This window comes from Furipterus horrens, unplaced genomic scaffold, assembly GCF_987537825.1.
Source record: "Furipterus horrens unplaced genomic scaffold, mFurHor1.1.pri manual_scaffold_2, whole genome shotgun sequence".
Taxonomy (NCBI): Eukaryota; Metazoa; Chordata; class Mammalia; order Chiroptera; family Furipteridae; genus Furipterus; species Furipterus horrens.
Genome location: NW_028327172.1, coordinates 172,194,284 through 172,220,578, shown reverse-complemented (window position 1 = coordinate 172,220,578; position 26,295 = coordinate 172,194,284).

The window sequence follows — 26,295 nt, the reverse complement described above, 5'->3', positions numbered from 1 at the left end:
TGTTTAAAGATGCAAAAGTTACAGTGTTTACAGAGTTTCCGCTAAAAAATAATGAAAGCCAAATAATTAAAATTAAGGCTCAATGTGACCCACAATGACAGAGTAAGTACTAGACTCTGCATTGAGATTACTTGTAGCTTGACCTTCAGAGATTGAGAAGTCATTACATGGGATAGGGGACCCATGTTTTTTGAAGAATAAATTATATGACCAAATTTTCACCCGAGATTTCCCAGTGATATTTGAAATAGTCATTTTCATTTTCCTCCTAGCTTCACAACAATCTTTATTATTATTCCAACTTTGTGCATTTTGGTGTTTGTAACTTTTTTAACAAGGTTGAGAAGTGCTAATTAATGACCAGTACCTTATTTCTAGAATGTCTAAAGCCAAAATACCTAAACATTTTGAGGTTCTCCCATCGACTGGATAACTTTCAAAGAGATGATCAGGAAAAGAAGGTGTGACCTGCTAAATAGACATGTTTCAACAGGTCAGAAAAAGAGGTATTGTCAGATCCTGTGTGAAGAAATATTTCAAGAGAAAGATAGAACACAGGTAAGAAAGAGCCAAGACAAAACCCTTCTATAGTCCAAGTAGCCCTAGAAAGGAAGATTCCTCTTTAGGAAACTAGATAACAGGAAACTCCAAGCCAGATGTAGATGCCTTCTGAGGCCACTTGGGTCAATCCAACAAAAAGGAGGATGGTAACCCACTTGGACTGTCAAACACTGAAGGAAACATGCTCCATGTGGCTCCAGTCATTGGAAAGGAGTCTTTGAATTAGGAGAAGAAAGATAAATTTTAAAAGCCTTTTTATTCTTAGATCTACCAAAATGTATATTACATGTCCTAACTTCTTTCTCAAACAGAGGCCCTGGAACCTTGAAATCTGTGGTTCTGGATTCAGAACTAAGAGGTGACATCAAGGGAGTCTAGCTGAAAACAAAGGAAAAGTTTTCATTTTCTCATTCTTCCCCTCTAGCTTCTGCCAGCCATCTCCGACTCCTGTCTTTTGATTCTGGTGCTTAGAAGATACAAATCCAAGTGACAGATTGTTCAAATGACCTATTAATATGATGGTATGCTTAAAAAGTATATTCAGGTTCTAAGCCAAAGAATTCTAGAATATGAAAGAACGGGAAATAAAGTTTATGTTTGAAAGTAGTTGGATGAAGAAATCTGAGCAAAATGGGTGGCCACTCCAGCTGGTATTATATTCCATCAGACTGTGGGTCAGATGGTACCCAGTAGCTTAAAGGTAACATCTTGGAGCTGATATATAAATGATACATTTACTAGCAATATTAATAGTACTTAACAATTTTTGTATCAGAGACCTCTGAAAATATCATGAAAGCTTCTGACCCTCAATCCACCACAATACCCATATTCCTTTACACAATTTTAGTACAATAAGTCAAAACAAACATGAAATCAAGAAATAAACAACATAGTTGAAACAGGTATTAAACTATTAATAATCATTTAAAAAGCCATCAAGTGGTACCTCAGTTGCCCTCCCAGTTGCTGGCAAGAAGGTGTAGTCATGGTAACACTTGTACTTGTGAGTCAGCAGACAGGGATATAGTTTGACTGACACACCTGTAATTTTCTACAACATCTGATGATATGAAAGTCTGAGAGCTAATGAGAAGAAGGACTTGTTGTTATTTCATGATTAGAACCAACATAGAGTCTCCCATCAGTTTGCACAAGGCAACTGGGTCTCTGGTGTGCAGCACCAATAACAGTCACAAATACAGTGCCAAATGGGAGGGCCAAATCCCAAACTGCAGAGTGGGTTATAACTGGTGATGTACATGCTATGCCCCACCAGGGTAATAGAGTATGTACATCTAAAGAAATATTCATCATTGTCTTGGATTTCTCCAGGGAGATCCCTGGCCATTCGGTTGAATATTGATTGCTCAACCTGGAGTCCCATCTGCCCAATCAGTTTTATTTACCTGCTTATAGATCTCAGGAGGGAACAGTTCTTTTATGAGTCCCCCTGAACAGGTTAAAAGCAACTGGAGTTGGTGTGCATGTTCCAGTGGGATCTGCAGGCAACACTGCTGCCATTCAGGAGAAAAGGTTACTTGATGGGCAATGTACAGAGCAGGTGCCATCCCAACAGAAGGATGGGACATTCAGGTAAATAGAGGAAGCTGCCTGATAACTTAAGATCTCTGAGTTGGCATTCTAAAGGCTGGCAGGAGGCTTATTGTTGTATTTGTCCTGTTATCCCTGTGACCAAGATTGTTGTGGGTTTTTTTTTTTGTTGTTTGTTTGTTTTTTTAGTTAGTTTGGTTTTTGATACAGATCATGTAGTTTCTGTGTGTACTAAAAGTCAATCAACTTGTTCTCTACTGTCATTTGTATCTGAGGCTCCTTTAGAGAAATAATGATGGGTTCAGAGGTGTCCAGAGAAGCCCCTGAGCCCCCCTCATTAATTATCTGAGTCACCATTCTATTGTCCAGGCTCCAATCTTGTCTGTGCAATAAGTGAAAAACAAAGCTCTGAAGACAATTAACTGAACTAGAGTTTCATATTGATAACTATGTATTATAGAATCTATTGAAATATAATTTCTACCCCTAAAATTACCTTCATTTTTATCAAAGAGCCAAATCAAGACCAATTCATTCACTGCATTAAGTGCAGTTTCAATTTGGCCTGATTACTTGCCAAACAGGAATAGTAATTGATCATACAGGCTCTCTTAAATATGCTTTGCTGGAATCATATGAGGAATTTCTATATTGAGCTTTAATTAGCCCCACAGGGCAGAGAAGCCAACCCACCCAGTTGCCATCAGGCTTTGCCTGCAATAGCTATAACTCTGGGTGAGTTCCTCAGTTGTCAATGTCCCCAAGACATCTTGAGGTTCTTCCTTGCCATCTCCCAGAAAAGCAAATTTCGATCCTTACCTGAAAAGACTGCCATGAATATTATGAATAAGCAAGGTGCCAGGCCATTTCTCCAAGGGGCTTTTATGGGCTGCAAAGCCAATTTTCATTCCTTAAAGCTTTTGTTACAGGCTCCCCCGTGAAGTCCCCTCCACCTCGTGGACATGAAAGGGTGAAGGAAAGAAAGAAAAACTTCTGCCTTTTGGTCACCTCTGCTGGCAAGTCTGAAATTCCCTATTACCTGAGAAGGAAAGCCAGCTGGCCAGGCCTGCTCCTCTGGACAGTGTCCCCACTGCCTCACCCAACTTTTCCACTTATGGCCTTAGTTTGGTTTAATTTGGAACACAAGATATAGAATATTTTTGACCAAATGATAAAATATAAGTGGGCAGTTTGGTTTAAAACTGTCAGTTTGCATGAAGATTTTACAGTTGTCTTTGTAAGTAGAGGAGAATTTTCCCTCAAATGACAGGGATTATAGAAAAGTGGGGAGGAGAGATTGAAAAAGCATGCACGAGAGCTCACATTAGTTCTCGTCTTCTCTTTTAAGACACGCATTAGAACAGACAACTCATGTGTGCTCTGGGTGAAGTTACTCCTAGATTTGGAGAAGCCTCTGCAATTTTGGTAGATTTTTTTTTTTTTTTTTTTTTTCTGAGAGAGAAAGAAAGCATTTAATTTCACTTTCTGGCTTAATTCTTCTAATACAGAAAAATAAAATAAAATCTAGAAGAGTTTAACTCCTTTCGTAATACCTCCACAATAGTGAAGCACTTTTCAAGAGTCTGGTATATTTTCTCCTACTGTGTCAGGACATATTAGCTCAAAATTGAAATATAAGCAGACACAGTGAGTTGTACTTGCTCAAATATACTCTAACCTATATTCAGTATAAATGGAAATTCTCTAGCTATGTTAGTCATTACCATACTTGAAGTAAATTAGTAGGAATTCTCATACATATAACACTAATTATCTTTTATTAGCAAAGACCTTGACTAGTTTTCAAGTTTTATAATTATACTTTCCATAGCGATAGTACTTCATACTTTTCTTTGAAATGCTTTAGCATATATACGATAGACTCAGGATAAACTTATAAGCTGATTAGACAGTTATCCCATTTTTCTATTGGGTAGATGGAAACCTAAGGAAGATCTAAGACCTCCACTTGCTCAAGATTATTTAGAGAGACAAGAGCAAAATATTAGTTTTCTTGAATGACTGAGTTTTCTTGAATGACTTACTGTCCATGTAGTTGGTCCGTGTCTTTCTCTGTCTCTGTCTCTCTGTCCTCTCTCCCTCATTCTCCCTTTCTTTCTTACCACATTATATCTATATTTCTCAAGGCTTTTAAATATAGGAACCAAAAAGTATTTTGCTTCTTTTCTCCATGTCCTGACTTCTCCCGTTTATTCTTAAAAACTGTCTTCAGAAGAGATTCTTCCTAATTTGAAGCTCTGTGTTCCCTGCCTCTCATGTGGACAAAAAGTTCTAGATTTAACTGATTATGCTGCAGCAGGATTCATTCTAGTTGTAGAGCAAAGCACAGATCTCTAATTAACACAAAATAAATTAATGCTTTTTTTATTTCATTGACTATAATTTAATTACCAAGTTTCTAAGGTAGAAATCAGAATTGGCTCTTTTTACTGTATTTTTAAAAAAATAAATAAGAGAGTGTCTTGGCCACCAACATCTTTCTCTTGAATCTGCTGAACTGCCTGATGCTCCTGAACTGCCTGATGATATGTTTTTCTATAATCTATTCTTCAGAGAATGAATATCTTTTAAAACTTAATATTTAAAAAATGTAATTTCTGTCATTTCCTAATTCAAAACTATCCGATGGCTCTTTATTACCTGTAGAAGAATATCTGACTTTTTAACCAGGATCTCAAGATCTTAAATGATCAGATCCCTGTATTGGTTAGCCATTGCCACAATTTTGCAGCATTATAAACAACTACAGAACTAAGGACTTCAATCACTTATTCTCAGAGATCTGTGAGTTGGCTGAGTAGACCTGCCTCAGCCAGCCATTTCTGGAAGCATCATGGCTTCAGGTAACAGCAGTTTACATGCCTCTCTCTCCTCCTCCTGGGACCAGTGGGCTAGCTGTAGTAAAAACGGAAATGTGTCATGCCTCTCAGGTCCTCTAGTCAGAAATGGAATCTTGTCATGTGTGCCCACTTTCCACTGGCAAAAGAAAATCACATGGGTGATGCCAAGGTCAAGCAGCAAGAGATACTTTTTAAGTTTAATGACCGATAACTTGAAGTGAAGAATGGAAGGCAGTCACACCATATGCTTTAAGCTCATCTTCTAATACGTTCTCCTGTTTGAACCACCTCTATCCAGACTGGGATTTTTGTTGCTCCTCAAGTGTACAAGGCCCATTCCAATCCTTAGGGCAGCGGCCCTTACTATTCTCTCTCCCTGGAATGGGTTTCTCCCAGATATTTCATGCTGTACTCTTTCATTGTGTCAAGATACCTCTTAAGTGACAACTCCTCAGGAAGTCCTTCCCAACCGCCATGTCTAAAATAGCTGCCAGATTTACCACACGTTAACACACCCTATTATCGTCCCTCTTGTTATCTTGCTTTTAATTTGCTTTAGAGGAGTTATATAAAGCACCATTTTTAAAAAATCTGTTTATCTGCCTCTATCACTTTTCTATAAGTTCCTTCAGGTATCTATTTCATTTGTCTTGTCCACCATTGTTTTCCCAGGATAAAGAAGGAGCTTGGTACACTGGAAGTCACCTATAAGCACTGAATGAGTACCTGAAAGTCATTGTTATTAGAATTGGAAATAGGCCATTCAAAGTAAGCCTATTCATTGCAGGATCTGATCCTCAAGCCCACAGATCAAAAGTTCCTTCATAAATTTTCTTTCCAGGAAGATGTAGAAATATTCCAGGCCCTATGAAGAATCCTATTTCCCATGGATCCCTTGTACTTTCTTTGGCCATAGAATGAGGAAGTGTGCATTTTTAATTAAGGAGCCAGAAATGCATGTGCCACAGAGCAACCTCAGGACATTCTGCTAAACAGACGCCACAAGGAGAAAAGCTGATCCAGTCCTGCCAATTAAGAATGCCCTTCATCCAGCTGCTAGTTCTCCAGGCAGGCTAGCACTGTCTTATATTTCTTCTTAGCTAAAAGAATCGAGAGAAAGAAACAAGCTGTGAATTTTACCTGGACCCAGCAGAGGCCTCAAACAGCGCAGGGAATGATGCCAGCTTGAGTGAGGCATTTTTGGACTCTAAGAAACTATGTGGGCCTTCAGCGTCTCCAGATCACACTAACAGGCCTCGCAAGACTGTTTGGCTCAAGGAGGCAATTAATGAAGTTCAGATTGAAACCGTGCAGTTTTAGTTTTAAAATGTTTCCTTAAAATTTTACAGGGAGCTTAGTTCTTATGACATTTTCAGGAATGGGAGCCAGGCTTTTGTTTGAAAACATAGTACGATGCCTGCAATAATAATAATGGTAATGGCAAAAGTAATAATAGGAGCAATTGGACAGCAAAAGGTAGGAAACTACAGGCTTCACCAGGTTAATTTGGGTATTTCTTTATAAATTTTAAGGGTTGCTAAAACACAATAATGATCAACGCTCTTGGAATGCACTGTGTATTCTCTGTGGGATGTTTTATTTCTTGGGGGTGAAAAGAAAGGGAAGGCAGAAAGATGTTGAAACTTTCCATCACTACTTTCTTCTTCTGATTCAGCACAGTTTTTACAGAAGCCCAAGTTCCAACAAAAATACAAGAGGGGGGTGCAAAAAAAATTGAATTATCTTCTGGAAGGTGGGCCGCTTGTGATACAGGCTTCCTCCTCTAGGTGAGTGTTCTAGGAACCTATCTGTATTAGTGTACCAGCTTGTGGTGTTGTGAGAGGATGTGTTCAACTTTAGTGAATTTTTTTTGAAGACTCTTTTAGTGCATTTGCCCATTTCATGATGGGTGAGTTATGAGTGCACCTGCCCACACCATGCCGAGTTTTCAGCAGTTTGTGACCAAAAATCACATGATTCCCATGCCACATTCTCCCTATTTCCCCACTCTCACTCTGAGTAATTTTTCTTTTGTTTTCCTGGATGAAAAAAGTCCTCAAAGAAAAACATTTTACTGATGAGGAAGAGGTGAAACAAAAAACAGCAGAAACACTAAAAAGCATCAAAATCAATGAGTTCAAAAACTGTTTTGAGCAGAGGAGAAAAGGTCTTGATATGTGTATTGCATCGAATGGATAGTACTTGGAAGGTGACTGACTTTTAAGCATGTAAGAATAAATACAACATTTTTTATAAATAAATTTTGTTTTTGGGGGGTGTCCCCTCATACCCATGCTAGTATGTTCTTCAAGGGAAAAGAATGTCCTGATTCATCTTCATGATCACACTTGCACATAGGGAAGTTCCAGAACACGTATGTGCCAAAGCACTGATAGAATGAAATTGTCCTTCTCTTCCTTCCCTACCTCTTAATTATCTGAAACATACTTCATTTAACAAGAGAGACAGATATGAACACAGGGCCATGAATATATATACTTTTGACCTCAAACTTGCTGAATTTTTGGCTTTAAGCAAAACATTAATATTTAGAGACATGTAGATATAATAGGAGTTCCTGATTTTGATGGTGGGAGCATTTGGTGATTAGGACTAAAAAAAGAGTAAATATCAGAAAGTCATAAAAATTCTGGGACATTGAACCACTCTCTCAAAATGACGTTGAGCTGAGTTACATGTAAATGAGTCATAATTTAGAAATCAAGGAAGAAAATGTCCTGAATACATTATGTTTGGGGTTTAAATCCAAAACATTTTTAAAACATTCTTGAAAAATACTTTGGGGATGTGTTTACTAAATCCAATACATGGCCTTAGGGTTCTCATTGCTGAGGGTTACCAGGGAAGAGGGAAACATGAACTGTTTTTCATATTGTGTGAGGCCAGCAACAAAAGAACAAAACAGAAATACTAGCATGGGCTAGAAATAACCTTAATAATACAAGGAATTAAACTCGCTGTTTGAATCATACAAAACAAAACAATATAAGTTTGTCCCTTCAAAGCCATAAAATGAGCCCTTTAAGGGAAGTGGCTCACTCATATCTATATTCCCAACATTCAGCACCTGCATGGAAAGAATGAAGAAAATACTGAATGAATTAGTGAGCATATGAATGAATCAGTGAATGAAGGCTGCAAGAGGTATTATTCAAGATAATTTTATATAAAGCATGCTCAATTATGCATTATAATTGTGTCTCAATTATGCATTATAATGTTCAGCTACTAATTATCTGGGTATATGCAGAATTTTTTTACATGAAAGGAAGTGCAAATCATCAGCAGAAATTAGGTTTAGACTGTGTGCAGTAAGAAAGGCCTTAGACCATCCACCAAGGAGCTTAGTTCTTTATCTCCATGCTGGATTTCTGGCTCCCTTGCCTGGTTATTCAAGGCCAAATCAAATTATCAGCATTTTTATTTCCTTATCTATACAACATAATTAAAAGAGATTAGCTGCCATAATGTACAAATTCTTGTACATTTTTATTATCATCATTACTATCATATGAAGTAAACTTTAAGACCTTCACTATCTGTTGCTACTACCCTAACATTTAACCTTTGCACCTGCCAGTCAACCTCCTTAATAGTCTGTAAAATCACCACATTCCTGAGTAAAGACCCAGAAAGTCCAATGATAGGTACTTGCAGTAAATTCTTTCTTCCACAAGTTTAATATGTTTCCATCACTCAGAGCTCAGTCCAAATGCTCTGATTCCCACAACACCATTAGGAGGGGGCACACATTCAGTGCTATATTAATACTCATAGCTCACTATCATTTGTATCAGTATTTTAGCTGCCATTAAATTACGTTTCTTACAAACACATAGATACAGAAAACATTTTGATGGTTGCCAGGTGAGAGGGTGGTTAGGGGGATGAGTGAGAAAAGGGGAAAGGATTAAGGTGTGCAAATTTCCAGTTATGAAAACAGTCATGGGAATAAAAAGTGCACCACAGGGAATATAGTCAATAATATTATAATGTCATGTGGGTACTAGACTTATCAGGTGATCACTTCATAAGTTATATAATGTCTCATCACTATGTTGTACACCTGAAACTAACACAATATTGTATGTCAACTGTAATTTAATTATTTTTAATTTTTAAAATTAAAAATTATCTTTCTTCAGGGCAGAGTCTTTGCCTCTCATAGTTGTCTAGTCTTATACCTCTCACATTACACAAGCACACAGCAGGTGCTTGATGAATTAAAAGACATGCAGTTAAACCAAGAATGACCAAAAACTAAGAAAGAGTCTATCTATAGATGACAGATTTCACAAGACTTTGGACAATGGAAATCAGGTTAAAGAATGATAACTGATGCACCATCTCAGAGGAGACCTTAGATTAGAGTGCTTATAAAGAGGGTTCAAAATAAAGGGAGCAGCATATCCTGTAGAGCCCCAAACACAAAGCTGATGTGGGAGTGGTGATGAGATGGGCTGAAAAGTTGGGACTAATTGCAAGTTTTCATATAGTCACCCCAACCCCATGTCCACACTACCACATCTGACTTCAGATGAAATAGTAGACAGGAATCTAATTCTCAGACAGGAGAATGAAGGCTTTTTCTCCTCTGGAGAAAATAAAGAACCCCAGGACAAAGATATCTGATGTCCTGACATTTTGTGAGATGTCTGGTCACCAGCAGGCAAGATTGCCAATTGAAAATGAAATCCAACACAGAGAACACAGCCAACTTTTTAATGGGCAATTGAAAGTCATGTCTTTTTGGTATTTATTGTGTTTTTTTCAAACCACAATGTGAAAGACAAACAAGATACACCGTGAGAAAACCCCAGAAAAATAAGAGAGAAGTGAGAAGACTGGAGAATAATAATAATAATAATAATAATAACAACCTCTCATTTGTATACAAAACAGATTCATTTTCATGAATCATACCACTAAAAAATAAACAATTAGAGAAGATAAAGAGTTCTTGGAAATTTGAGTGCCAAAATAACAAAATCAGTAGAAAGTTTAGAAAAGAAAGTTAAGAAGATTTCTCAGAAAAATAGAGGAAAAAAACAACAAAGAGCTGAAATATGTTTTTTTTTTTTTAATAAAGCAACACATTTCAGTTGTTTCTATGCCTTGGCCATTGTGAATAATACTGCAATGAAAACAGGGGAGCATATATCTTTGTAAATAAATGTTTTCAAAATTTTTGAGTAGATACCCAGAAGAGGGGTTGCTGGATCGTATGGTAACTCTACTTTAAATTTTTTGAGAAACCTCCATACTGTTTTCCAGAGTGACTGTACCAGTTTACATTCTCACCAGTAGTACAACCAAACAGTTTTTTGATAGAGGATTTGGATAAAGAAGATGTGGTACATATATACAATAGAATACCATTCAGCCATAAGAAAAGATGAAATACTGCCATTTGTAACAATATGAATGGTTCTTGAGAATACCATGCAAAGCAAATTAAGACAGAAAAAGTCAAAGAAGATATGATTCACTCTTATGTGGGATATAAAACTGAAAGCAACAAATGAGCAAACAACACACACAAAATCTCACAGACACAGACAACAGCACGGTGGTTACCAGAGGGAAGGGAGTGGGAGATAGTAAAGGGTAAAGGGGGTCAAATGTATGGTGATGGAAGAAGATTTAACTTTGGATGATCCACACAATGCAATATACTGATGATATATTATAGAACTGTACATCTAAAACCTATATAACTGTATTAACCAATGCCACCCCAATATATGTAATAAATAAATAAGTGCAATTAAAAAAATCAAGAGACATAAAAATTACCAAGGAGATCTAACATCTGACTAAGAGGTGTTTCAGAAAGGGGAAAGTAAAATATCACACCAAACAAAAACTTTCTGCAGCTGAAAAACCATAAAGCCCAACGTTGAAAGGGAAAACCAAATATTCAGCAAAATGATTTTTTTAAATACTGACAGGAAAACATCATAAAATTTTAGAATTCTGAAGGTAAAAAGAAGATTCTAAAAACCTCCAGAGATTAAAGGAAACTACATATAAATAAAAACCTGAACAGCTTCAGACTTCTAGTTTACAACATTGGATGCTAAATGGCAATGAAAATTTTCTCCTAAATGACACTGAAATTTTTTAGATTACTCTTTCAATCTGGAAATGCACGGTTCTTTAACTTTAAAAAAAATAACATCCTGACTTCTGGCCAAGATGGAGGCCTAGACTGACATGCTCCATTTCCCTCCACAACTAAGAAGGAATACAACTACCACAAAACCAAAAACAACCAGAAGTTCCAGAAAATAAATGGAAGTCTAACATACAAAGTTATAAAGAAGTGGTGCTCTTCCGGATGGGTAGGAGGGGCAAAGCTGGGGCAGAGAGGTCAAGTTGTGCTGTTGGCAGCAGCAGCAGCGATGGTGGCAGGAGAGCAGTAAGCACAGACACCCGTATTTAAGGGGAGGCAAGAAGTGCCTGGGGAGCACTCCTGGCTTCAGACCAGACCTGTCAGCTTGAGATTCCAAAGCTGGGGAAAAGAGACCTCCATTGCCTTCGACTGTGAGGCCCGGAGTGGGTAGGGATGGAGGAGGAGGCTCCTGGTATCTCAGTGGAGAGTGAATGGCAGGAATCCATCTTTGACCCCCATCCCCACAGAAAACACAACAGCATGGTGAGATGGGTTGCCTGGTTGTGACGAGTGCACAGGGCTCTGCCCTCTATAGCGTAGAAGGTGTGACAGCCCCACCCAGGAAGCAAAGGTAAACACAAAACTGTCAGGATGGCACAGATCATGATAGAGATCCCAGTGACACAGCTGACCAGACAGCAAATATCTAATCTAACGAAGGAGCAGATAGGAAATCTTTCTGAAGCTCAGTTCAGAGCTTTGGTTATAATAATGCTTACAGACCTAACAGCAGATCTTAAACAAGACAGGGAAGGAATGAAGGCTAGTCCTGCTGAAAGGAACAAAAACATATATGAAACTAGTGGTGAGGGAAAGAAAACCAAAGATCAAATCAACAAATTGGAACATAGAGAAGGAACAGTCAACCAGTGCAGAAAGAGGAAAAAAGAAGTGAGGAAAATGAGGAGAGGCTCAGAAACTTATCGAACAGCTATAAGCAGGCCAACATCCAAATCATAGGGCTGCCAGAAGGTGAAGAAGAAGAACTAGAAATGGAAAAATTATCTGAAAAAATAATGAGGCAGAACTTTCCTAACTTGGGGAAGGAAATAGACTTACAGGTCCAGGAAGCACAAGGAGTTCCAAAAAAACTGGACCCAGGGAGAACCACACCAAGACACATTATAATCAAAATGTCAAAAATTAAGGATAAAGAGAGAACCTTAAAAGCAGCAAGAGAGAAGAGAATTACATACAAAGGGGTCCCAATAAGACTATGAGCTGATTTCTGAAAAGAAGCCCTGCAGGCAAGAAGGGACTGGCAAGAAATATTCAAAGTAATGAAAAGCAAAAACCTACAACCACAATTACTCTATCCAGTGAAGCTGTCATTCAGAATAGAAGGGCATGAAATTGCTTCCAGGACAAAGTAAAACTGAAGGAGTTCATCAGATCCAATCCACTGTTACATGAAGTGTTAAAGGGACTTGTTTAGAAGAAAGAGGATCAAAACTATGAACATTAAAATGAAAACTGTACTTTAAAACTGGTTTCTCTTTTCTATCCTCATGGCTTGGACAGAAGGGGCCCAGAGGTCTCCGAGGGGGGAAACCTAAAATATTTCCCTCAGCACAAACTAAGTATAATGGGCAAAAGTGTTTTGGACAGGTGAGATGTGCCTGGCATACCTTCCTCCAAAGAAGCCCCTTTTTTCCCTAATGTGGGACATTGAAAAATTAATCCCTGCCTTTTGTTATCTAGTGGTTATGGATTGAATGATGTCTTTTAACCCTGTTGCCAAAACTGTTGCCTCCAGAATACAACAAGGATGCCAGCCTGTTAAACCAAGCACTCCGTTGTCTGGGGACAGACAACTGACCTGGAGTCTGCACGATCCTTCCCCATGTGGGAAGGCCAACCTCCCCTCCACAACCCCACTCTTATTAGGGATTTCTGGACCCAAGGGTAGGTAGGACGATGACCATGTCCAGCTTGAAGCAGTAGAGGAGCTCGAGACCTTCGCCCATTGTCCTTTATAAGATTATAAAGGGTCCTAAGTCTGAGAGGGAGGGATTGTTATTTTTTATTGTTAAAATAATTAATCATTTATTTATTAAAAAAATAAGAAGAATATATGAAAGGGTGAAGTGGGAGAGCTTGTATGTACGACCCATGGGCATGGACTTGGGGGGGGGTTGCTGGGGGATGGGAGGTGCTGGGTGGAGGGGAGCAAAGGGGGAAAAATTGGAACTATTGTAACAATATAATCAATAAAATATACTTAAAATATTATGCAAGACAAATAAACCCCTATTTAAGACATTTTAAAAAACAAAATGTAAACTGTATCACAACAACCAACAACAGAAGCTAGGGAATCCAAACAAAGGCAAACTAAGTAGGCAATGAGAGTGGGAAAAGAATTATAGGTATGGGGAAAATTTTGGGGGGAGGTCAGTGGGGAGGGGGAAGGGAGGAAAGGTACGGAGATGGTATAGGAATTAAGAAGCATAGTAGGAGAGAGTGTAGTAGACAGGAAGAGGTTGAGAAAAACTATATGCACAACCAATGGGCATGGACTAAGGGGGAAGGGGACAACTGGAGGGAGGGGTGTCATTGGGTAGAGGGGAACAAAGGGAAAAGAAATTGGGACAACTGTAACAGCATAATCAATAAAGGATATTTAAAAAATAATAACATCCTCTCCAAGTTCTCTTCATCTCTTTCCTAAAACACATACTAGTCAAATGTTAGATACCTCACATTTTTCTTCTATTTTTATACTATATTTTAGAGTTTTTGGCCTGCTTCTATATCCTTAAGCAAATAAATCATAAGTATACATTGAAAAAAGACATTTTCAGACATGAACTGATGCATGCACTTACCTTCTATGCATTTTTTCTAGAAAGTATTTAGAATGTGGTGATCCTTACACCAAAGATACAAGAAGGAAAAGGCTTTTCCCTAGAACACATGTATTCTATTCAAGATCATACACAATGGAGGTCCCAAGACTGTGACCATGGCCTAGAGAGTCACTGGCCAGAGTGCTACCCAAGAATATTGGGCTTCATTTTTTTTTTAATAGTAAAATGGCTCTGATGATGTTATTGGGAAATATAATCATTTTTATCATAATAAAGTCCTCTAATCAAAAGCAAAACAATTAGCAACTTTAGGGGACAAAAGTTTACCAGAAAAGAAATGTAATCCAAGATCAGTACTTGACACTATGGGAATCATTTATTTTTCTTACAACATAAATGTTAATTGTTTTACCTAGAATTAAGATATATGGTTATTTTGCAAGGATAACTGTAAAGCTGAAAGATGGTATAGGAGAGTAAATCCTTAGGATCCAAACAGAAAGCAGAGAATACAGTATGTATAGGAATATTATTTAGTGAGAAAATAATATAACATAGTTGCCTCTAAGGAAACTGCACTAGGGGTTGGGTGGGAAAGAGTAAAAAATAGGACATTCCGCCCACATTTTGAGTCTTTTGGGTTTTATTTTACTTTTTCACATGTGTATGTATCTTTTAACAAGCATTTTAAAGATATTTAAAACAGACTCAAAGCATGAGATGACAGAGACATGTTTCAGTTATAAACACCCTCAACTTGGTGATCAAGTTCCAAGTAAATGAAGGGTACAATATCCAGTACTGAGAGTCCATTCCTTAGTGTTACTGTAATATTTATTGCTTTTCTTGGACCCTACTATGGTATGAATGTGTGCCACCACCACCCCCCAATTTATATGTTGAAATCCTAACTGTCAAAGATGATGGTATGAAGAGGTGGGACCTTTGGGAGGTACTTAGGTCATGGGGGTGAAGCCCTCATGGATGGGATCTGTGCCTGGTTAGAGAGGCTTCAGAGAGATTCCTAGCTCCTTCCATAATGTAAAAGCAGTGAGAATGTGTCACTTAGGAACCAGGAAGAGGGCCTCCCCCAGAATATGGCCAGGCTGGTACCTTAATCTTGGACTTCCAAGCCTCCAGAACTGTAAAAAACACCCTTATGTTGTTTATAAGCTACCCAGTCTGTTATTTTCTTATAGCAACCCAAAAGGACTAAGAAAGAGCAATTTTCTATGGAAGGAAGAAAAGGTACAGAACATTCACAATGTCTGGTTGGAGGAAGTGTTGGGTTTTAACCTCAATCTTCTGCTTTATAATAGCATTTATTAGAGAGTGAATGAAAGAAAACTAGTAATTACGAAATTATAATTTCATTGTGACACACTGTCTACTAGATAGTTTCTTAGTACTACTAGTGAAGTTTCTCTTTTGTGTGAATAAGAAAATTACTTAAACACGAGAAGGTCCAGACTTGACCTCCTGGAGGACAAGTGAGTGTAGCTTATTAATTTTTTCATTCTTGAATGTGGTGACTTCTGTGAGCTCAATAAATATTTACTGAATTGAGATAAATGTGAATAAATGTCCTTGCAATATTTTATTCTAGAATATAAGGCAAGCAGTATCAAGAATAGAAGGAAAAAATATCTACCTTATCATAGTACCAACCATTCATTTAATTTTATTTCCTTGAGTTCTAAACATTCTTAACTTAACAAATAAATATCTACTATAAATTTTAAATTATTATCCTCCAGGAACAAGCAGAAACATATTGGATTTTGTTTTTAGTTTTGAAAATTAATTTTTCTCTATGGCAACAAATGACAAATTTTTACCCTAAAACAACAACAAAAACAACCTCTGTGTGTGTTTTTTATTAACTGTGTAAGTCCAAAATGCAAAATTCAACAAGGCAAATCAGGAAAAGGTCCTTGTGAAATGTTGCCTAACATATTGGTTCATTTTTTGATGGAGAACTCAATAAAGAGTGTACTTTAAAGGCCTTTGTTTATTTTACATGTGGTTCAAATTCATTATTAAAAAATTAAAAAGCAATGATAACTGTTTTAGAATTTCACATATGTTACTATCTTAGATAATATTCTTAACCCTTTTCTTACAACCAGATATTTCTCTCTGTATAATAAATGTGAAAAGTGTATATATTTGAATAAAATATGTTTTTTTTCTTGTAAAAATAAATGGAATGACATCCTTTTGTACCCTATTTTCATGTGTTAAGGTGTCATTAACACAATTCATTTTCATTTCAATAGATATAGATCTCTCTTATCATTCCTGGAAGCTAGCTAGATTTTATTATGTGTATATACATTATAATTGAACCAATACATTGATGTTGAAAACATATGTTGTCCTTGATTTGTAACTAATATAAACATATTAAAATAAGTCCACTGTGCATACTCTTTTGAGTACATGTATTTTTATGTCCTTTGGGCACACTGCCTACGACTGAAATTGTTGGGTCAAAGTATTTGAGCATTTTGAAGACTTGTCCTTGGGAAAATTGGTCCTAGTTTATATTCCCACAGTTAAGTATAAAAATGCCCTTTCATTCACATATTTTGCAATACTGGATATCATTTTTTTAAACACTGCCACTCTGCTGGGTAAAACTATGTAACTTGCATTCCTTTATCACTGAGTTTGCACTTAAATTTAGTTTTTATAGGGTTTCTTTTGTAAATTACCCATTTATGCTTATTGTTATATTATTATCAGGGTGTGAAAGCTTTTGAGAAAATTCCAGCTTTCTTATTATAAATAATATTTCAGTTTCTTACAATTCTGGATTTTAAGCTTGGTTTTGGCAAGTTATTATGAACATTCATATACAGAAGACTCACTAATGTCTTGCATTCACAAGACTTGCTGATGATGAATTGTGTCTTAGTCTCATGACAAAAGTTTCTTACTCTTATAGTACTAGTACAAAACTATGCTGAAATGTTATCATTTATTTGCCATAGAAACAGAGGCAGGGAGACAGAGCTATTCAAGATTATGATGATGAATTAAATTTCTGTTTCTTTATGATTACACTTTTTTAAAGGGTTTATGTTTTTATAATATATCATCTCACCTACCTTAAAAATCCCTTTTCTCCATATTATTATTCGAACACTCAACCATATTTTCCCCCAAACAATTCTATATTTTTTCACTTGTTTTAAACTACTTTCACATAACAAGGACTAAACTTAGGTAGGAAATATTGAAACATGTAGTCGTTTGGAATTGTCACTCCCTAGGGGTAACATTTTTCTCTTCTCTCCTCTTATCCTTCCCTTCCTCTCTCAATATCTTCCTTCTTGTCATTGTATTTCTTCATTAGTTTATCTAAATGATTTTGATTCACTATGATCACACAAAAGGCACACTGACTTAAAAATACATGACATCATTGTAATAGATTGAATGGCACCCCCCAAAATAAAACAAACATGTGTCCATGTCTAATCAAATCCTTGGAACTTGTAATGTGACCTCATTGGAAAAAATGCCTTTGCAGATGTAATTAAGTTAAAAATCTTGAGATGAGGAGATCATCCTGGATTATCTCGGGTTAAATCCACTGAGAAGTGCCCTTATAAAAGACACAGAGGAGAGACATACAGATAGAAGAGCAGCAGGTGAGGGGACCATAGCAACAGAAGTTGGAATAACAGTAACACAGCCAAGAAACACCAAGGAATGCTAAGAGCCACTGAAAGCTGGAAAAGGCAAAGAACAAGATCTCCTCTAGGGCCTCTGGAGGGATTATGGCCCTTGAGTTCAGACTTCTGTCCTCTGAAACAATTGTTTTAAGTGACCCAGTTTGTGGTAATTTGTCATGTCGACCACAGAAAATTGATTCAAGCGTTAACACTATAAAAATCTCACTAATTTAAAATGCAATGCTTCTGAATTCTAGAAAAATAAATAATTTTATAATTTAGCAGATTCTCTCTGAACAATGTGTAGTTACCAATATAAAGTTAAGAATAAAGACTCTGCAGTCCAACTACCTAAAGTTAAGTTCCAACTCTACCTACAGTCGGGTGACTTAGGACAACTTTTTGTTATTTTTTTTGGACTGGGTTTCCTCATTTACAAAAAGGGGGTAATAACAAACCCTACCTCATAGGGATTGTTATAAAGATTAAATGAGTTAATATATTCAGATTACTTAGATCTTCCTAATAACCTGGCACATAGAAGTGATTAAGTAAAATTTACTTGTAATAAGCATTTTCATACTTGTGAATGATTCCACATAACCCAGATGACTTTGCTAGGTCTTCTGTAATGAAGTACCAAAAACTAGATGGCTTAATCAACAGGAATTTATTGTCTCACAGTTTTTGAGTTTAAAGGACTGAAATCAAGGGTGTGAGCAGTGTTGGTTCTATCTGAGAGCTCTGAGGGAATGATCTGTTCTAGGCCTTTCTCTTTGGATTGTAGATGACTGTCTTTTCCCTGTGTCCCTTCATATGGTCTTCCCTCTGTGTGTGTCTATTTCTGTCTCCAAATTTATTCTTTCAGTAAGAATGCCAGTTGTGTTGAATTAGGGTCCACCCTAAAGACTTCATATTAACTTGTTTAGCTCTGTAAAGACCCTACCTCCAAATAAGTTCACATCTCAAGATACTGGGAGTTAGCAAAACATATTTTGGGGGGGATATGAGCTTACTCCAGTATGTTCCCATCTTTGATTTCCATTGCCTTATATCCTAACCAAAGCAGAAAATATTTGAAAATGAGAAATCATAAACTGAAAAAAGTTACATGATTTTGTGGGAGAATAGTGAGGTAATTGTATGAAGGAATGACTATAACTTAGATAATTGAAAATAAAGTTAAATAGTTTTGCTATTAATCTTGTTCATTTATATTTGCCTTTACTTTAAAAAACAATTACAAAAAAATAAGGCTCCTATCATCATTTTCCCTTTAGCATTCCTTTTAAAAACTTTTGTTTAATTTTCTTTAAGGTTATCCACAAGAAGCAAATAGTTTTAGAAACATGTTTTAAGTAAAATCTATTTTTCCTTTACTGAATCATATAAATAATATGAAGCAAAACGATATATTATCTATTCATTTCCACTTAATGTGCAAAAGACTATATATACTTCAGACTGATAAAACAAACATTTCTAATTTATATGTATGATTTAATGAGGCATGTAAAGAACCATTTTTGGGAAAGATAGATATAGTGAATTGCTCATCTATCAAACCCAGGTTGAAAAGTACTAATGTTCATTCCATAAGAAGTGAGAAAATACTGTTACATAATTCAACAAGCAGTTAACAAAAACAATTCACCTATATTTAGGGCTAAATAAGACATTCTAATAAGTGTTTAACAAAAGCCATTTTTCTCCTTTAACTTCACTCAACATGACTATATATACCTTGTATTTATAACATAACTGTTGAGACAAATAAAGAAATATTCTGATCTCTGTACAGCATTTACCTCAATTAATAAAAGCTTCTACAGTAATTTCAGTTGAAAACAGACAAAATTTCATACCTTATAACTGAATTTTAATATATATATCCTTTTGACAATATTTATGGTTGAATTATGTTTAAACTCCTACTATGTGCAAAACCCAATATAATTAATGAGAGTTTTGATTTCTGGTCAAGATGGTGGCATAGGTAAACACGACTTGTCTCTTTGCACAACCACATCAAAAGTAGAATTAAACTATAGAACAACCATCATTCAGAACTATCAGAAATTGAGCTGAATGTAAATCCTACAACTACGGAATTAAAAAAGAAACCACATCAAGACTGGTAGGAGGCATGGTGATGTGCAACAGGTTAGTTCCACACCTATGTGTGGTGGATTAAAATCTGGAGGGCTATCTCAGGAGTGAGGAGTCCCAGCCTTACACCAGCACCCCTGGGCCAGGTTGCAGTGCCAGGAAGATAAGTCTTCATAAGCTCTGGCTGTAAAAACCACTAGGGATTGTGGGTATGGAACATAGTAACTTCTGGAATCACAGGCAGTTCCTCTTAAAGGGTCTGCACGCAGACATATTTGGACTCACTCCCTTTGAACTCCAGACTTGGGGCAGCAGCTTGAAAGACATCAGAGACATATGGAAAGGAACTGAATTGTCCAGCATCAGGGAAAGAGCTGGGGGTAGCTTTCTCCCAGGCAGAAGTGCTGGTAGAGGCCATTGTTTCTTTTCTAAACCCTCTCTCAAAAGAGGGGGAATGGGGTGCACCATATCTTGGAACCCCATCACCTGGCTCACACTGTTTTCCCCACCCTGATGATTCCCTGAGGCCCTGCCCCACCCAACTTTTAGACCCACCCTACCTGTTTCCAGTGGCTTTTCCATATAAATGGCTTGTCTTGGCCCATGTTTCAGATTTTCCTAAATTCTCTCAAACAAGCAGAATATGGCTTCAGTTAGCACTGTACCTCTTGTTAAGTTGCCCCAGGCCTAGCACTAGCAGCAGCCAGTCTTAGTTTGCAGCTTGGTCTTGCCTGGGCACCTTCAGGCCCAGCATAAGTAGCAGCCATTTGCAGATTGCTTTGTAGATAATGCTGTATAACCTGGACAGAACACAGGCAGTGCCTAATCTTGGGTGTGCCAACAACAATCAAGGCTCAACTACAATAGGAAGGTGTACACAGCCCACACAATGGGTGCACTTCAAGTACCCAGCTTGGGTAATAGGGGAGGTGTGTCACTGGATCCTACGGGAGACATACTACATTAGGCCACTCTATCAAGCCTGAGAGACATAATAGCTCTATCTAATACATAAAAACAAACTCAGGGGGGCTGCCAAAATGAGGAGACAGAAAGCATAGCCTAAATGAGATACCAGAAAAAAATTCCAGAAAAGAGCTAACAAAATGGAGAAAGGTAATCTATCAGATTCAGAGTTCAAAGCACTGGTTATAAGGATGCTCAAGAAACTTAGTGAGGACCTCAATAGCATAAAAAAGGTCCAGTCAGAAACAAAGAATACACTAATTGAAATAAAGAACAATTTACTATTTATAATAGCCAAATGCTGGAAATAGCTTAAGTGTCCATCAGTAAATGAGTGGATCAATAAACTGTTGTACATTTACACAATGAAATATTATGCAGCAGAAAGAAAGAAGGAACGTCTACCTTTCAGAACAGCATGGACGGATCTGGAGAGTATTATGCTAAGTGAAGTAAGCCAGGTGTTGAAACAAATACCATATGATCTCACCTATGACAGGAACTTAATGAACAGAAAATAGAACCAGAGGCATGGAAGCAAGGAACAGACTGACATTGACCAGAAGGGAGGGAAGAGGGAGATAAGGGGGAAAAGAACGGGAAAGGTGTAGTCATGGAACATGTATAAATGACCCAAGGACATGGACAACAGGGTGGGCAGAGCAGGGGAGAGTAACTTGGAAAAAACTGAGACAACTGCAAAAGAACAACAATAAAAAAAGCATAAATAAATAAAATTTAAATTTAAAGAAAAGAACAATTTACAGGGAAACAATAGTAGAATGCATGAAGCTGAAAATCATGTCAGCAATTTGGAACATGAGGAAGCAAAAAACAATCAAGCAGAACAGCAAGAAGAAAAAAGAATTTCAAAAATGAGATTAATGTAAGGATCTTCTGGGACAACTTCAAGCATACCCCTATTCATATGATAGGACTACCAGAAGTATAAGAGAAAGAGGCAAGAAACTGGAAATATATTTGAAAAATACAGGAAAGAAATTTTCCCTAACTTGGTAAAGGAAATAGACGGACAAGAACAGGAAGTACAGAGAGTCCCAAACAAGCTAGACCCAAACATGCCAACTCCAAGACATATCAGAATTAAAATGCCAAAGGTTAAATACAAAGAGAGAATCTTAAAAAGCATCACTAGAAAAGCATTTAGTTACCTACAGGAGAGTTTCCATAAAATTATCAGCTAATTTCTCAAAAGAAAGTTTGCTGGCTAGAAGGGATTAACAAGAAATATTCAAAGTGATGAAAAGCAAGGACCGACAACCAAGATTACTCTATCCAGCAAATTATCATTTAGAATCAAAATACAGATAAGGAGCGTCCCAGAGAAGAAAAAGCTAAGGGAGTTCAACATCACCAAAGCAGAACTATATGAAATATTAAAGGGTCTTACTTAAGAAGAACAAAAATATGAACAACAAAATGGTGATAAATACATATCTATCCACAATTGAATCTAAAAAATAGGCTAAGCAAAAAGAACAGAAACAGAATCACAGATATGGAGAATACTTTGATGGTGGCCAAATGGGATGGGGGCCTGGGGAAGCTGCAAAAGGTGAAGGGATTAAGAAGTACAAATAGGTAGTTACAGAATAGCCATGGGGATGTAAAGTATAGCATAGGAAATAGAGCAGCCAAAGAACATATATACATGACCCATGGACATGGACAACAATGTGGAGATTGCCTGAGGGTGTGCTGGGTGGTGGTGCTGGGTGAAGGGGAAACATGGGCAAATTTGGGGACAACTGTAACAGGAAAATATAATTTTAAAAATTTAAAAAGAAACAAAGAGTTTAAATTTTCTTTTTCCAGCAAGTGAATAAAATGCTCACATCTTGAATGTTTGGTAGAATATCCAGCCTCAGTGGTTTGTTTTGTAAATTAAAATAGTACAGTAATTGGTATTCTTGTTGAAGGATCAAAATATCACTGGGGAAAATTTAAAATGGTCTGAGGTTTACGTGACTAAGTAGTAGGCAGTGCTTCATAACTAAAGCTGTCTTTCTCTGGCCTCCATGCTCTTTACATAGGATCTACACAAAATTAAACTCATTAGAAATTTCTAATGAGTCCCTCTCATTAGAAACCTTTTCTCTTGAAAACTACACTCAGTGGCATGCATCATAAAAATTATTTGTTGAATTACAATGTATACCAAAAATTTCCAGGATTTATTATATTTATGACATATAAGAAAGCATTGATCATCAAGAACCATATGGGTTCAGCTCAAACAAGCAATACAAAAATACTTTTATTTTTTGAATTGGTCATTATATTTGCAAGCCAAGAAACTAAAAAATATAACATATCAATTTAAGAGATGAATTGTGCAATTGTCTTAATATTGAGAAATTATGAACTATATTATAGTATAGTATAGTTGCTTGAACTGTGTAAACAACTCTGTAGAAAAAGATAGATGATCAGTGAAATGAGATCGGCTGTGCAGTGGGAAGGAAGATGCATTTGATAGTAAGCCACAGGATTCTTCTCTAACCCTTGTTCTTTTTTTATTTTTATTTATTTATTTTTTTACCAGTGGCTTCTCTGAAATTCTAGATAACATGTAATCAAACTTGAAAACAGCAAATAGGGTAGTAAATGATCAGAAAAACAAAATAAACACAAATATATGTCAAGCTGAAGACAGCAGAGGGGTAAATGGAAGCTACACTAACCTCCTCCCAGGACCAATCTGCAATTACAACTAAATTGCAGAGAAATCATCTAGAATAACCAACTGAACACTAGTTGGAGAGAAGCCTTATAACCAAGGACAGATGGGAGACACTACTTCACCACAACAAGACTGGTAGGTAGTGTGGAGATGCGAGAGAGCCTGTCGGGCTCCCACTGATGGCAGCTGAAGTTCCTAGAGGGATATTTCAGCAGCTGGTGGGTTCCCCCTGAGAAATGTGGCATCTAAACCCCAAGCTGGGCTCCAAAGCCTATAGCACCAGAGCCAAGAAAGGAACCCACATAACACTCAGCTGTGAAAAGCAGCAAGGTTTCTGTCTGCCAGGGAGAGTCAGCTGGAATGCAGAAAGCCTCTTAAAGAGCCAGTGCACAAAGTTTTGTTTACAGTCACTTACCCTGGGCTCCAGCAGAGAGAGGGCAGAGTGGACTGGAGACACATGAGGAGAATCTTGAACAGTCACTCTGGGGAGAGAACTGAAGGAACAGCTTCCAGGATCCCTGTGATGAATCATTTTCCACACAATAGCGGAAACCTTCTCAGGCAGAGAATTCCCCTCCAAGGCATCAGTCTGAAGGGAAGCAATAGCCCCGGCTGAGGGAGCTTATGCCTAGCTGCTGAGTACAGCTTGAGGCTTTATCAGTAATTGGTTTAACAAGTAAGGTGGATCTCTGGGAGCTCTGAGACTTTACCTAACCCTCCCATGGGCATGGTGCTGGTAAAACCTGGCATTGGTGCACTGTCTAGTTCATTCTAACACACACAGGCCCAGCAGAGTGAGCCACATGCTGTGGATTGCTAATAGCTCCAAACAGGTTGCCCAGGGCCAGTCATAAGCAGCATCTGACAAAGGCCTACATCAGAGTCTTTGCATATCTACCTAATACAAAGAAGCAAATACAAAGAAGAATCCAAAATAGGAAGACAAAGAAACGGCCCCCAAATGAAAGAACAAGAGAATTCTCTAAAAGAATTAGATGAGGATTATTTTTTGGCTTCCAGCCAAGATAGAGGTGTACACAGACATGCTGCATCTCCCTCCACAACTAAAAAGGAATACAGCTACCTCAAAACTAGAAACAACCAGAAGTTCAGAAAATCAAAGTGCACAGAAGTCCAGCAAACAAGGATATAAAAAAGAAATACTCATCCAGACAGGTAGGAGGGGTGGAGCCCAGGTGGAGAGGACACGGTTTGGTGGCAGCAGCAGCGCTGGCAGCAGTAGGCCGGCAGAAAGTGCAGTTACACCTTTTAAAAAGTCAGGAGGGACACCTGGGGAGCGTTCCCAGCTCCTCATCAGAGCAGCTCACTGTCCCAGCTCTGGGGAAAATCAAGCCTCAGTGCTTTTGACTGTGCAAACCAGTGGGGGCTGAAACGGAGGCAGAAACTGCCAGCCTCTCAGCAGAGTCCACTTGCTTAAAGGGCCCCCACAGACCTAGAACATCCACAGACCTACCCACTCTGGGAATGACGGCCAGAGCTGCAGCTAGAGGGGCGCCAGTCCGGTGCAGAAGTGGGAGAAGTGCCTGGAAAGGGGGTGAGTGCTGGGCAAGTGACATTGTTCCTTCTCAGACCCCTCCCCCGCATACAGCGACACAACATGGTGAAACAGGTCGCCCATTACTGATGAATACCTAAGGCTCTATCCCTTACAACATAGTAGGAGCGACAGCTCTGCCTGGGACACGGAAGCAAACAAACACAGGAGACTTCTGGCCAAGATAGAGGCCTAGACTGACAAGCTCCATCTCCCTCCACAACTAAAAAGGAATACAACTACCACAAAACCAGCAATAACCAGAAGTTCCAGAAAATAAATGAAAGTCCAGCATATGAAGTTATAAAGAAGTTGTGTTCATCCAGACAGCTAGGAGGGGTGAAACCGGGGAGGAGAGGTCAAGCTGTGCTGTCCCGGGCAGCAGCAGTGACAGCGGCAGGACAGCAAAAACATCCGGTTGTGAACAGCGCACAGGGCTCCGCCCCCTATAGTGTAGGAGGTGTGACAGCCCTGCCCAGGAAGCAAAGGTAAACACAAAACTGTTCAGGATGGCACAGATCATGATAGAAATCCCAGTGACGCAGCTGACCAGACAGCAAATTTCTAATCTAACGGCTCAGCAGATAGGAAATTTTTCTGAGGCATAGTTCAGAGCTTTCCTTATAGAAGTGCTTACAGACTTAACAGCAGATCTTAAACAAGACAGGGAAGGAATGAAGGCTAGTCCTGCTGAAAGAAACAAAAACACATACAAAACTAGTGGCGAGGGCAAAAAAACCAGGGATCAAATCAACAAATCGGAACATAGGGAAGGAACAAACAGTCAACCAGTGCAAAAAGAGGAAATGAGAAATGAGCAAAATGAGGAGAGGCTCAGAAACTTATCAGACAGCTACAAGTGGGCCAACATCCAAATCATAGGGCTGTCAGAAGGTGAAGAAGAAGAACTAGAAATTGAAAAATTGTGTGAAAAAACAATGAAGCAGAACTTCCCTAACTTGAGGAAGGAAATAGACTTACAGGTCCAGGAAGCACAGAGAGTTACAGAAAAACTGAACCCAGGGAGAACCACACCAAGACACATTATAATCAAAATGTCAAAAATTAAGAATAAAGAAAGAACCTTAAAAGCAGCAAGAGAGAAGAAGAGAAGTACATACAAAGGGGTCCCAATAAGACTGTGAGCTGATTTCTGAAAAGAAATCCTGCAGGCAAGAAGGGACAGGCAAGAAATATTCAAAGAAATGAAAAGCAAAAACCTACAACCACATTTACTCTATCCAGTGAAGCTGTCATTCAGAATAGAAGGACAGAGAAATTGCTTCCAGGACAAAG